We start from the raw sequence: 12,876 nt of genomic DNA, 5'->3' as shown, positions 1-12,876 counted from the left end.
GACTACACTGACGAAGCCTTCTCTCATTTGCCGAGAGACAGTTAGAATAGCCTTCAGCTAAGTCCATGGCTACGACCTAGCAAGGCGCCATTAGCCTTACATAGTTTGATAGTTATCGTATGAAATGTCTCATCAAGAACGTTGTAAACCAACAAGGATAGATAAAAGTTAAGTATTCGAGGAGCTGCATACTTTTCTTATTAGAATTCACTACTTACCCTGTTCCAGAATTCACGCCCGTCTGCGTTAGATAGCGTGCATTTCGGCCTCCTCTATCTACAAGGTGTTGGCACATTTGCCAACACATCAATATAGATAGACTGTTTTATTTAAGGTTCTTGTAAATTATACCACAGATGTTCAAGTTGGAGAGATCGGTAAATTTCCGTGAAACCTGCATAGCAAATAGATTATGAAATATTAGTACAGATTGCTCCACTGTATTGTCTTTTGCGGAATACAGATATCGATATTCTTGTTTTTGCAGGAAAAAATGAAAATTTAGAGAAGGCTGTATACATGGAAGAAGCCTGGAGATACTGACAGGTTTCAGATAGATAATATAATGGTAAGACAGAGATCTAGGAACCAGGTTTTAAATTGTGAGACATTTCCAGGGGCAGATGTGGACTCTGACTACAATCTATTGGTTATGACCTGCAGATTAAAACTGAAGAAACTGCAAAAAGGTGGGAATTTAAGGAGATGGGACCTGGATAAACTGAAAGAACCAGAGGTTGTACAGAGTTTCAGGGAGAGCATAAGGGAACAATTGACAGGAATGGGGGAAAGAAATACAGTAGAAGAAGAATGGGTAGCTTTGAGGGATGAAGTAGTGAAGGCAGAAGAGGATCAAGTAGGTAAAAAGACGAGGGCGAGTAGAAATCCGTGGATAACAGAAGAAATATTGAAAATTGATGAAAGGAGAAAATATAAAAATGCAGTAAATGAAGCAGGCAAAAAGGAATACAAACGTCTCAAAAATGAGATCGACAGGAAGTGCAAAATAGAGGACAAATGTAAGGATGTAGAGGCTTATCTCACTAGGGGTAAGATAGATACAGCCTACAGGAAAATTAAAGAGACCTTTGGAGGAAAGAGAGCCACTTGTATGAACATCAAGAGCTCAGTTGGAAACCCAGTTCTAAGCAAAGAAGGGAAAGCAGAAAGATGGAAGGAGTATATAGAGGGTCTACACAAGGGCGATGTACTTGAGGACAATATTATGGAAATGGAAGAGGATGTAGATGAAGATGAAATGGGAGATACGATACTGCGTGAAGAGTTTGACAGAGACCTGAGTCGAAACAAGGCCCCCGGAGCAGACAACATTCCATTGGAACTACTGACGGCCTTGGGAGAGCCAGTCCCGACAAAACTCTACCATCTGGTGAGCAAGATGTATGAAACAGGCGAAATACCCTCAGACTTCAAGAAGAATATAATAATTCCAATCCCAAAGAAAGCAGGTGTTGACAGATGTGAAAATTACCGAACTATCAGTTTAATAAGTCACAGCTGAAAAATACTAACTCGAATTCTTTACAGACGAATGGAAAAACTGGTAGAAGCCGACCTCGGGGAAGATCTGTGTGGATTCCGTAGAAATGTTGGAACACGTGAGGCAATACTGACCCTACGACTTATCTTAGCAGTTAGGTTAAGGAAAGGCAAACCTACGTTTCTAGCATTTGTAGACTTAGAGAAAGCTTTTGACAATGTTGACTGGAATGCTCTCTTTCAAATTCTGAAGGTGGCAGGGGTAAAATACAGGGATCGAAAGGCTATTTACAATTTGTACAGAAACCAGATGGCAGTTATAAGAGTCAAGGGACATGAAAGGGAAGCAGTGGTTGGGAAGGGAGTAAGACAGGGTTGTAGCCTCTCCCCGATGTTGTTCAATCTGTATATTGAGCAAGCAGTAAAGGAAACAAAAGACAGCAAAGGACTTGGAAGAGCAGTTGAACGGAATGGATAGTGTCTTGAAGGAGGGACATAAGATGAACATCAACAAAAGCAAAACGAGGATAATGGAATGTAGTCGAATTAAGTCGAGTGATGCTGAGGGAATTAAATTAGGAAATGAGACACTTAAAGCAGTAAAGGAGTTTTGCTATTTGGGGAGCAAAATAACTGATGATGGTCGAAGTAGAGAGGATATAAAATGTAGACTGGCAATCGCAAGGAAAGCGTTTCTGAAGAAGAGAAATTTGTTAACATCGAGTATAGATTTAAATGTCAGGAAGTCGTTTCTGAAAGTATTTGTATGGAGTGTAGCCATGTATGGAAGTGAAACATGGACGATAAATAGTTTGGACAAGATGAGAATAGAAGCTTTCGAAATGTGGTGCTACAGAAGAATGCTGAAGATTAGATGGGTAGATCACATAACTAATGAGGAAGTATTGAATAGGATTGGGGAGAATAGAAGTTTGTGGCACAAGGTGACCAGAAGAAGGGAACGGTTGGTAGGACATGTTCTGAGGCATCAAGGGATCACCAATTTAGTATTGGAGGGCAGCGTGGAGGGTAAAAATCGTAGACGGAGACCAAGAGATGAATACACTAAGCAGATTCAGAAGGATGTAGGTTGCAGTAGGTACTGGGAGATGAAGAAGCTTGCATAGGATAGAGTAGCATGGAGAGCTGCATCAAACCAGTCTCAGGACTGAAGACCACAACAACAACAACAGTTGAAGCTAACTCGATAAATTATATCTCTTATTTTAACTAGGAAAAACAAAAATTATATTTTACTTTGAAAGAAAACTTAGCTTGACGAAGATTCCGTCAGTTTTTTTATTAATTAACGTAATGAAAGCAAAGTATTACATCAATAATCTCGATGAATTGTAAATGTAGCAACTGTTAGACAGTGAGACAGTAGGGCAGTATCACTCGCCCATCCTACCACGTGGTAACTACGGCAAAAAGTACGAATACGGGATTGTATAGACAGGGCGTATCATAATTAATGGCGTAAACGCATACAGTTGAAAGTACACGATACCAGAAGCAAAAAAGTCTCAGTAAGCATAGGGTGGGAAATGCATACCTTAAGAGCTACGAGAAATTTTTCATCTTCGGTACTGTGAAGAAAATCTCTTCTACTACAAGCTCTTCGCTTTCCACATTTTGGGAAGTAGTAGTATGGACCAAAACAAGAAAAAATGTCCAGTAAAAATTTTTCTAAAATGCGTACCTTAAAAGTTATGAGCAATTGTTCATTAGAAGAGTGGTGTTTCCAAGTAGCGAAGCTGAGCACGTGCTCATAGCTCTTAAGGTATGCATTTTAGAGCACATGTTTACTGATCTTTTTTTCTTGTTTTGGTCCACATTACCATTTCCCAAAATATGGAAAGCAAAGAGCTTTCAGTAGAAGAGATTTGTTTCACAGTATCGAAGATAAAACATTGCTCAAATCTCCTAAGGTATGCGTTTTAGAGCATCTGTTTACCTGACTTTTTTGTTTCGAATGATCATTCCTGTCATATCCCTCAATATTGACCATCACTTCTGAAACACCCTATATATTACACAGTCCGATGTTGTAACATCAGAGAAAAAATTGTTGTGTTTTCAATTTAGGACGATACACTTTAACATATATGTATACTATGCTTGTCTGCATGGCCATCTTCCGTAGCAACTGTTACATATCAATTATTATTGGCTTTTCCGTCTTCAGCTTACTGCAATAAAGCATATTTTGCGGTAGACTCGATTTGCTTTTGTTTATAGTGCATCTTCTGTGGCCTTAATGTTAATATGGTATACAAAATATCTTTTATTTTGGCATTTATGGTTCAAAAATAGTACTTCCTTGTAAAATTATGGTCTAGTTTATTTACGCGTTTTTTGCCTTGTTAGCGAAGACTGGGGCTGAAGAAAACCTGGTTGTACATTAGCTTTTCGCGGTTTTTCTCTAATTTGAACCGGCTTTTTATTAAGCTGCATTTGCACAATTCACTCTCCTTGTATGATAAATTCATCAAAAATGGGAAACGGAATAAAATATATTTATGTATGCATCGTATACTGAGTTCCGTTATATTACTCCTCTTAATGTTGGTAAAATTAGGTAGTTCAAGTATAATCTGACTATATTTGTCAATTAATCTTGTATGAAAGTTTTAATTTATTCTGAACCACCCAGGGAGTGTTACCGAATTGGATTCTGGTAGAGTGAATGCGGTTTTTTCACTTTTGCTAATGAGCAAGTTCTCGAAGCGATTATGTGGCTACTGCAAGCAGTACCGATCTCGCGTATCTGGTAATTTCCTTCCTACTTTAAACCTCCAGCTCCTTACTGTTATCTTTCCTTGTACAAAAGAGTTGCAGAAATACACTGGAAATAAAATAGTCGGAACACCTATTTTCCTCAACAGGAATTCTGTGTTCTCGAAACCAACTCTTGGGAACGAGAACCACGCTGAAGAAGGAAAGTCGCAACAGTGATAGCGAACTCACCTCGAGCCATTCTGGTAGTCGTTCTGAAGCACAGAACTGCTGACACAGTCCGTCTGTCAACACGGCTACCTTGGAGGGGCTATATATACGAAAAAATCGTATCATCCGATTGCCTTCTTGACCCACGACTGCTATCTCTTTGTCGCGATATGATCTCAAACTACTCGACTCGATGAGTGCTCTTCCCGTGTGATAAGTACTCTCGTCCAGATGCCATCTGCCGTAACGATATACTTATCTGGCTTTGTCGTAATAAAAAGAATTTGATTAACTTAACACTTAACGCTAAATAGGGAAAGTTGCAACAACGATAGTGAATTCGTTTAAGTTCTACACAAAAGATGTTCTCTATATGGTCTTTGAAGAACATTAAAGTGTTGGGAAATCCTTGTTTGTCCTTCGTTTGTCTGATGCCCAGGAAAACCCATGTAAATTCACATTTTCCGGCTCTTTAGCGTAACTTTATAGGTACTGCAACAAGTGAGGCAGCGTAGTGGCTAAAAAGGCATTTTCTTATGTGGTAGGAGCATAGTCGAAATTGTCACCCTGCTGGCACCATCATAAACTGACTCGGACGAGGAGCTAATGCTCACAGATTGCACACTATTCAGATAGCAACATGTCCCTCCTGGGCAGTTTTAAAAGATGACTGCTTCACGGAGGACAGTCTACAATGGCTGAGTTCGGTTTGCTGCACCCTCAGAAAGTTCGGCGCACGAATTGTAAATTAAAAAAAAAAAAAAATCACCACCCACGACCAGGCAGTAGAGGCCAACTCGGTCGATGAACTAATCAAGTTGGCCACTGGGTGATATTGTAGACATTACGTCAAAACACTCCGGTCAGATGGAGTTTGCGCACCGGTCATCCTTGAGGTACGTGGAAGTGCTGTCGCCCCAACACAGTGTGGCCAAGGGGAACTAACAATTTTGTCAATCGGAGCATTTCCTCACCGTGTTGTCACTGTCCAAGCTGTGTGTAGTTTTGACAGCTTATGCATATTTGGTTGTGGGCGGCTATGCCTTTTACGTTTTGGCTTTGGAGTTCCTTGTGAACTAGTCGGGTGGAAAGCAATTCGTCTAGTCGGTGGGTGTGTTGACTGTCTCTTGGTTGGATTGCCGGCGGATCGGATGTAGTCGAGCCAACTACCTGTCTCCCCTAAGCGAACGTTAATATTTCAAGCGCAGACTGACCCCCGGAAACTTCTGAGCGCCGCTCGCTGTACTGCCTTTTGTTATTGATGTTTGATTGTGTATTTTAATGGCTCATAGCCAATGGTTTGAATTTGTGTGCTTTTAGTAGTGTTTTTCAATCATGGGCCTTTAGCCGTCTTAAAATTAAAATTCCTTACTTGCTAAGTCTTAGATTGTTTGGGCCTTCAGCCTCATGTAAAATATTTTTTTTATGGGTAAAGCTTGGGGCCTTCTGCCTTTTGAAAATTTATTGTAGTTGTATTTTTCAATCATGGGCCTTCAAATATTTTTTCCGGATAAAGCTTTGGGCCTTCTACCTCTTGGAGATTTATTGTAGTTGTGTTTTTCAATGATGGGCCTTCAGCCATCTTAAAATTTAAATTCCTTACTTGTTAAACCTTAGACTGTTTGGGCCTTCAGCCTCATTAAAAAAATTATTTAAGGGTAAAGCCTAGGGCTTTCTGCCTTGTGAAAATTTATTGTAGCTGTGTTTTGAATCATGGGCCTTCAGTGGTTTTAAAAGTAAAATTCCTTATTGTTAAGTCCTAGATTGCTTGGGCCTTCAGCATCCTTCTTTAAAATTATCTAACGATAAAGCTTCGGGCCTTCTCCCTTTGAAAATTTATTGTTGTTGTGTTTTTAAATTATGGGCCTTCAGCCGTTTTAAAATTAAAATTCCTTGCTTGTCAAGACTTAGATTGTTTGTGCCTTCAGCCTCATTTGATATATTATTTAAGGATAAAACCTTGCGCTTTCTGCCTTTTGAAAATTGATTGTAGTTGTGTTTTAAATCATGGGTCTTCAGCCGTTTTGAAAATTAAAGAGATTGTGCCCTTAAGCCATAAGATTGTGTGACATATTCAGTCGATAGTTAAGCTCGGAAATTTGCGCTGTCATGTTTGGGCAACTAAATAACTGTAACTGTAACTGACGGCCGCTCATTTGTGGCCCCTTTCCACAGTCCCAACTACCTGTTCTGCCCTGCGGATTTAACCAGGCGTTTCAAAAACAGCAAATTGTTTTTTCGCGAGATTCTCAGTACTTCGTATTTGAAACGTAGTGACCAGTGGAAGTACGACTGTTTTCAGAGAGGATTCACAAAGTCAATGCACAGACGGACGTGTCTACTCGGAACGTGGAGGCCAATAAAGTGTACTGCAGGAAGTAGAAGACAGAGCGTCGGATGTTTTCTTGTGCGGAATACTTGAGAACGTGTCGTGAAGAGTTCGCATTGAGAGTCATAGTGATATGACGGCAACTCCTGGAACTGCAGCGTCACTGAAGGAGATAGGTTTTGCCACGATGCGGAGGCTACGTGTATTCACTTCTGAGGTAAAATGTGACAAGAGTGGGCTAAAGGACCATATACAGAAACACTGTAGGCAACAAGAGTGATACTCGTGTGGAAAAGTGAGCCGCCGAGCATCAGATTGTCGTACAAAGAAGAATTGGAAGCATCGTCGGGAGAAGCAACTATTAAATTCAAACGGGAATCCGCCGACCGTCGTAAAGCAGTTCTCATAGACAGTAACACGGCACAGGTTAGTGCACAGACGGTATGATACTTAGTGGGCTTAGTGTGTGATGAGGGGCATAGGTTTCTTATGCGCACGAGGGCGCATGTGTCCATTATCAGTCTGTACCCAGAGAGCAGGGCAAGCCACCACAGTACAAGTTGTGTGGGGTTGGCAATAGTAGTGTAGAGTCGTTGGGTGCGATAGTACTTGAGTTTACTATTGGAATGAGTGGAGGATATTCATTGATTATTGGGCTAGATATTCTCGACAAATATCGTGGTAAGATTGATCTTTGGGAACACATGATTGAGATCAGTCGATTTTGTTTTAATTTGACGATACAGTTACCAAAGAAGCAATGTTGCAGGACTCATCCCTCATGAAGGTGACGAGGATTGATCAACAGGATAAAATACAAGCGGATACGGAAAAAGTAATGTGGTTTTCAGTGGGCATCGATTTGTCTTGTGCGGCTTTGTACACGTTGAGCCACTCCCAAGCAAAGAAGTGCCGGATGGTTCACACTATTTTGTCTGCAGAAGCATAGCCCGTGCAAGTAATGCTAATGGGGAATAAATGGCTCCAGTTAGCATAGATAACTTTGGCAGAAGTGAAGATGGTCTGAGGAAAGATATAGCTACAGCCATTCTCAAAGTATTAGAGGAAGAAGACTTGGACAGGTCGAGTCTGAATATAAGCCACAAGCAAACCATCAGTGCTGCAGCGTTACGCAGTATGGTGGCTCACTTGAAGGGCAGTGTTCACACAGCTGTGGAAGAACTACTGTTGAAGTTTAGCGGCTTTTTTGTACACTGGGCGTTTATCAGTTGTTCTGGTAACTCAGCACTGTATCTCAACAGTTGATAGAACACCGATTTATAGGAAACTTTATCGCATAGTGAGACATTAACAGCTATTAATAGAGGAATTCATTAAACAGCAACTATGAGATGGGATCATAGCATCTAGTGACAGTTCATGTAGCCCAAACATAGTCATTGTCCTTAAGAAATCATTGTTATGGAACGAAGAAATATAGATTTCGGTGTGATTGTAGCTTTACGAATGCACGAACTATTACAGATGTTTGTCCAATCCCTAATAATACGGAAACCTTGGATAGATGCCATTCGATATAAGAACGCACTTGCTACTTTTCAGCGGCTGTTGGATGAAGTTCTAATAGGGTTAAAGGCTAAACCTGTATGGTGTATTTAATGACGTAATAGTGTATTCAAAAGATACCCCAGGACACGTGAGATGGTTGGAGGATGTGTTTAATAGGTTAGGGTCAGCACTTCCGACGCAGAGTGTGGTCAAGTGCCATTTTGTGCAAACTTGAGTAATCTATCTGGGTCTTACAGAAGCAGTTCGAAACTATCCAACACCACGAACAACCAAACATATACAGTTATTCGTTGACTTCAGTAACTACTACCACAAATTCTTAAAGGATTTCGCAAAATTAGCTAAACCTTTGAACAGATTGCTCAAAACGTTTGTAAAGTTTCAGTGGACACAAGAATCTCATCTAGAATTTGAGAAATTGGAGGAGGTATTGGTTTCGGATCCGGTATTGGTTTCTTCTATTTTTGAAAAATAGTTCATCCTTTCGTGCGACACTTCTAATAAAGTAGCTGGGTGTATTTCGGGTCAAATCGTTAATGGACAGGAGCATCCAGTGGCGTATGCTTTGCGCCAGTTAAATAAAATGGAATGTAGCTACTGGACAACTGAGAAGGAAATGTTAGTGATCATATACAGTATTACGTATATTCGGTGTTACTTGTATGATAGAAGATTTAAGGTTGTGACTGATCATGCATCATTGGAATGGTTGCTTGGTCTGAAAGACCCATCTAGTCGTCTAGCACTTTGGGCTCTAAAGCTTAGTGAGTTTGATTATGAGATTTTCGGTAAGTCCGTTAGAAAACTCATGAATGGGACAGTTAAGTCGCAAAGTGACCAAGTTGGAACGACAACAAGCGCAGGCAGAGGATAAAGACTGTCAGGCTTTTAAGACACAGCTGCACGTTACCGTACATGGGGATTTGTTGTGCAGAGCCACAAAATGCAGATTATGTGTCGTGGTCCTAGCAGTTTTCCGAAAGTAAGTGTTAGAACGCGAGCAACAGATAGGCATGTTGCGGAATGGTTCTGGTGGAGGAATATGAAGAGCAACATGGAGCAGTATTCGGAGATTGTGTACCATTCAGGCAAAGAGCGGATATTTTGCACCAGAAAATCCCCTTAAAGAGGTTACCAGAGGAGTCAAACCCATTTCAAATGCCTGAGCTCGACATCTGCGAACCACTCAAAAAAACGTCTGCACAGGATAAGTTTGTCCTTATGATCATCGGTCATTTTTCACGGTTTCTAATAATACTAGCAATTCCACACCAACAGGGCTGTGCTGGGACAGAGACAGTAGTTAACAGTTGGATACTGAAGTAAAAATGGAAATGTCGTGTGGCTAGGGCCTCCCGTCGGGTAGACCGTTCGCCTGGTGCAGGTCTTTCGATTTGACGCCACTTCGGCGACCTGCGCGTCGATGGGGATGAAATGATGATAATTAGGACAACACAACACCCAGTCCCTGAGCGGAGAAAATTTCCGACCCAGCCGGCTATCGAACCCGGGCCCTTTGGATTGACAGTCTGTCACGCTGACCACTCAGCTACCGGGGCAGACGATACTGAAGTGTGGAGTACCTGTTACGTTAGTCGCAGATCAGGGTGCACACTTTGCTTCAGAACTTATGAAAGGTGCTGTGACGTGTGTTGCGTATTCGGAAGTTGCAAACAAGTCTGATCCCCCATGAAACCAGTAGTAGGACTGAGCGCACCTAGGCATGACGGCACCAGGTGTGTACAAGATCGGATGCGAATGTGGGATGCAATATATAGGACAGACGCAGCGTTGCATCTCACAGCAATAAATCTGCTGTGGCGGAACATAGTATTGACGAGAAGCACACCTTCGATTTCGAGGACACAAAGAGAATATGCAGTACAAACGGATTTTGGGACTCAGTAATCAAAGAGTCCATAGAAATACGATTACGTGACAGCCTAATCAACTGCTTCAGTGGCTACCACCTCAGCACAGCCTGGGAGCCTGCAATCAGGGAAATGAGAGAAGAACGTTCCGTTCCACCAATGGTCACGGACGGAGCAGACAGAGACGGACGCCGGCACACGAACCCTGCACACGCGTCCTCCCCCCCCCCCCCCCTCCCGGCGCTCCAGGCGCATCGAGCGATTCCGCTGGCGCGTGATTGGCTGGCGGTGGGAAGCGGAGAGCGGTCCAGCAGAGATATCAGCCCGCGACCGACGATATCACGAGCAGACCATGAACCTCGTCATGGAAATGATGAAGGAATTCAGGGAAGCCCAGAAGCAGAACACACAGATCCTCGCTGCCCTTCAGGCAACAGTCCAGCAGTCGCACCCCTCTGCGACTTCCTCAGTAGTATCAAAACCCCATCATGAATAGACGACCAAACATCCAAGGCCTGACAATGTGCGTCTTTAACACAGACGGCATTGTTAATCAAGAGGTCGAGTTCAGAGAACTCATGAAGGAGTTCTCCATCGACATATGCATGATGGGGGAAACCCACCCAAAACACAAGAAGCATACCTCACTACACCTTCCCAACAACAAAGACACGAAACAGAAACATAGTTATCAGAGACCTACCAAGACGAGTATCCCCCCAGGCAATCAAAACAGACTTGACTGCCCAGGGGTATGTCGTCAAGGTAGTACAGCAAATGGGCAGCATAAACAGTAAGTGGCCGCTGTACCAGGTAACACTCCCAGACATACCTCAAAACAAGAGGGAGATCACGATGGTCCTGGCAGTCCCTGTCACCACGGAGCCGCTGCGCCGTAAAAACAAGACGGTGCAGTGCTTCAGGTGTCAGGGCCTGAACCACATCGCTGCGCACTGCAACATGCCAGTGAGATGCAGGAAGTGCGCCGAGGCCCACGACACCAGGACATGCACACTCCAGCACACGGACCCACAAATAAGGTGCGCGCTGTGTGGCAAAAACCACACAGCGGGTTACCAAGGTTGTGAGGTCCACAAAAGACACTCGCAGCAGACAAAGGGCGCAAAGGCCGCCCCCCACACACGCAGACAGAACACCACAAACCCAACCACTCACACAAGAAAACAAAATACAACAACACACACAGACAAGGCCTGGGTAAAACCAAGGCCGGACACACCGAGGGCGACATATGCGGAAGTGGTTTCTCCCCCGAGGAACCATGAAAGCGTGGCCCAATCACCACAACACCAGACACAACAAAGAGAACAACACCGGGATATACACAGCACCAACGACCAGGTCCACCACGACGGAGGAAGCTCTAGGGAACCCCACACACACTCCTCCCCCATGGATCAGTTGTTAGGCGTAATGGTGCAGACCATGAACCTCGTCATGGAAATGATGAAGGAATTCAGGGAAGCCCAGAAGCAGAACACACAGATCCTCGTTGCCCTCCAGGCAACAGTCCTGCAGTCGCTCCCCTCTGCGACTTCCTCAGTAGTTTCAAAACCCCATCATGGATAGACGACCAAACATTTCAGAGAACTCATGAAGGAGTTCTCCATCGACATATGCATGATGGGGGAAACCCACTTAAAACCGGAAATAAAAGCGACAGTCCCCAACTATGTTAGCTATCGCAAAGAGAGGCCAACCCAAGGTGGAGGAGTGGCCATATACATAAAAAGAGGGATCCCCCACCACCAGGTATTCTTACCAGCTACCAATAAAATCGAAGCAGTGGCGGTGGAAGTAGCCACTGCCACTGGACCCCTAACAATCGTTGCAATCTACCGACCCCCACAAGACCAGATATATGAGGGAGACATAGCTACTCTAGGGCAAATTGAAGGCAAACTCATAATAGGGGGCGACTTCAATGCCAAACATCCTGATTGGAATTCTAGAGTAACCTCCAGAGCAGGCGCCAGATTGCAACAACTAGCGCGCAACCACCACTTCGAAACCTGGGGTCCAGTCGAGCCCACACATTTTCCAAAAAATGGAAGCAGGCCCGACGTGTTGGACATAGCTCTCACTAGGAGGATTACGGGGTTTGTGACCGCGAGGACGATCAACAGAATGTCCTCCGACCACAACCCAGTGATCCTAGAGGTCGACGTGGGAGAATGGGTAGCACTCCCACGGTACCAAACGTCTTACAAACGTACAAACTGGGAGCGATACCGAGAAACTGTCGCCTCTGATATCGCTCGCGCCCCGCCACCTACTGCCGAAACAGTAGAACAAGCGCTACAAGACCTAACAGGCACCATCTTGCAGGCAGCGGAAGAAGCCACCCCTCCACAAAGGGATGGCCCGCCGCCGCAAATACAGCTCCCGGAACACTTGCTAGCTCAAATTCGACATAAGAACAGAGTGGCAAAAGAGTGGAAGATAACCAGAAACCAGGCCACAAGGAGGCTGCTCAATCGTCTACAGAGAGAACTGAAGGTAGCGCTCAATGAGCACAGAAACCAGCAATGGCAAAACCGCCTCTCAGCCCTCAAAGTAGACGATCACACACTTTGGCAAGCAACCAAACAATTCACAAGAAGACGCGCTAGGATGCCGCCACTGCATGGCGAGCGGGGTATGGCCTACAGCCATGCTGAAAAGGCCAACGCCCTC

Source organism: Schistocerca serialis, chromosome 7 (assembly GCF_023864345.2).
Source record: "Schistocerca serialis cubense isolate TAMUIC-IGC-003099 chromosome 7, iqSchSeri2.2, whole genome shotgun sequence".
Lineage (NCBI taxonomy): Eukaryota > Metazoa > Arthropoda > Insecta > Orthoptera > Acrididae > Schistocerca > Schistocerca serialis.
This window is presented reverse-complemented; position numbering follows the sequence as displayed.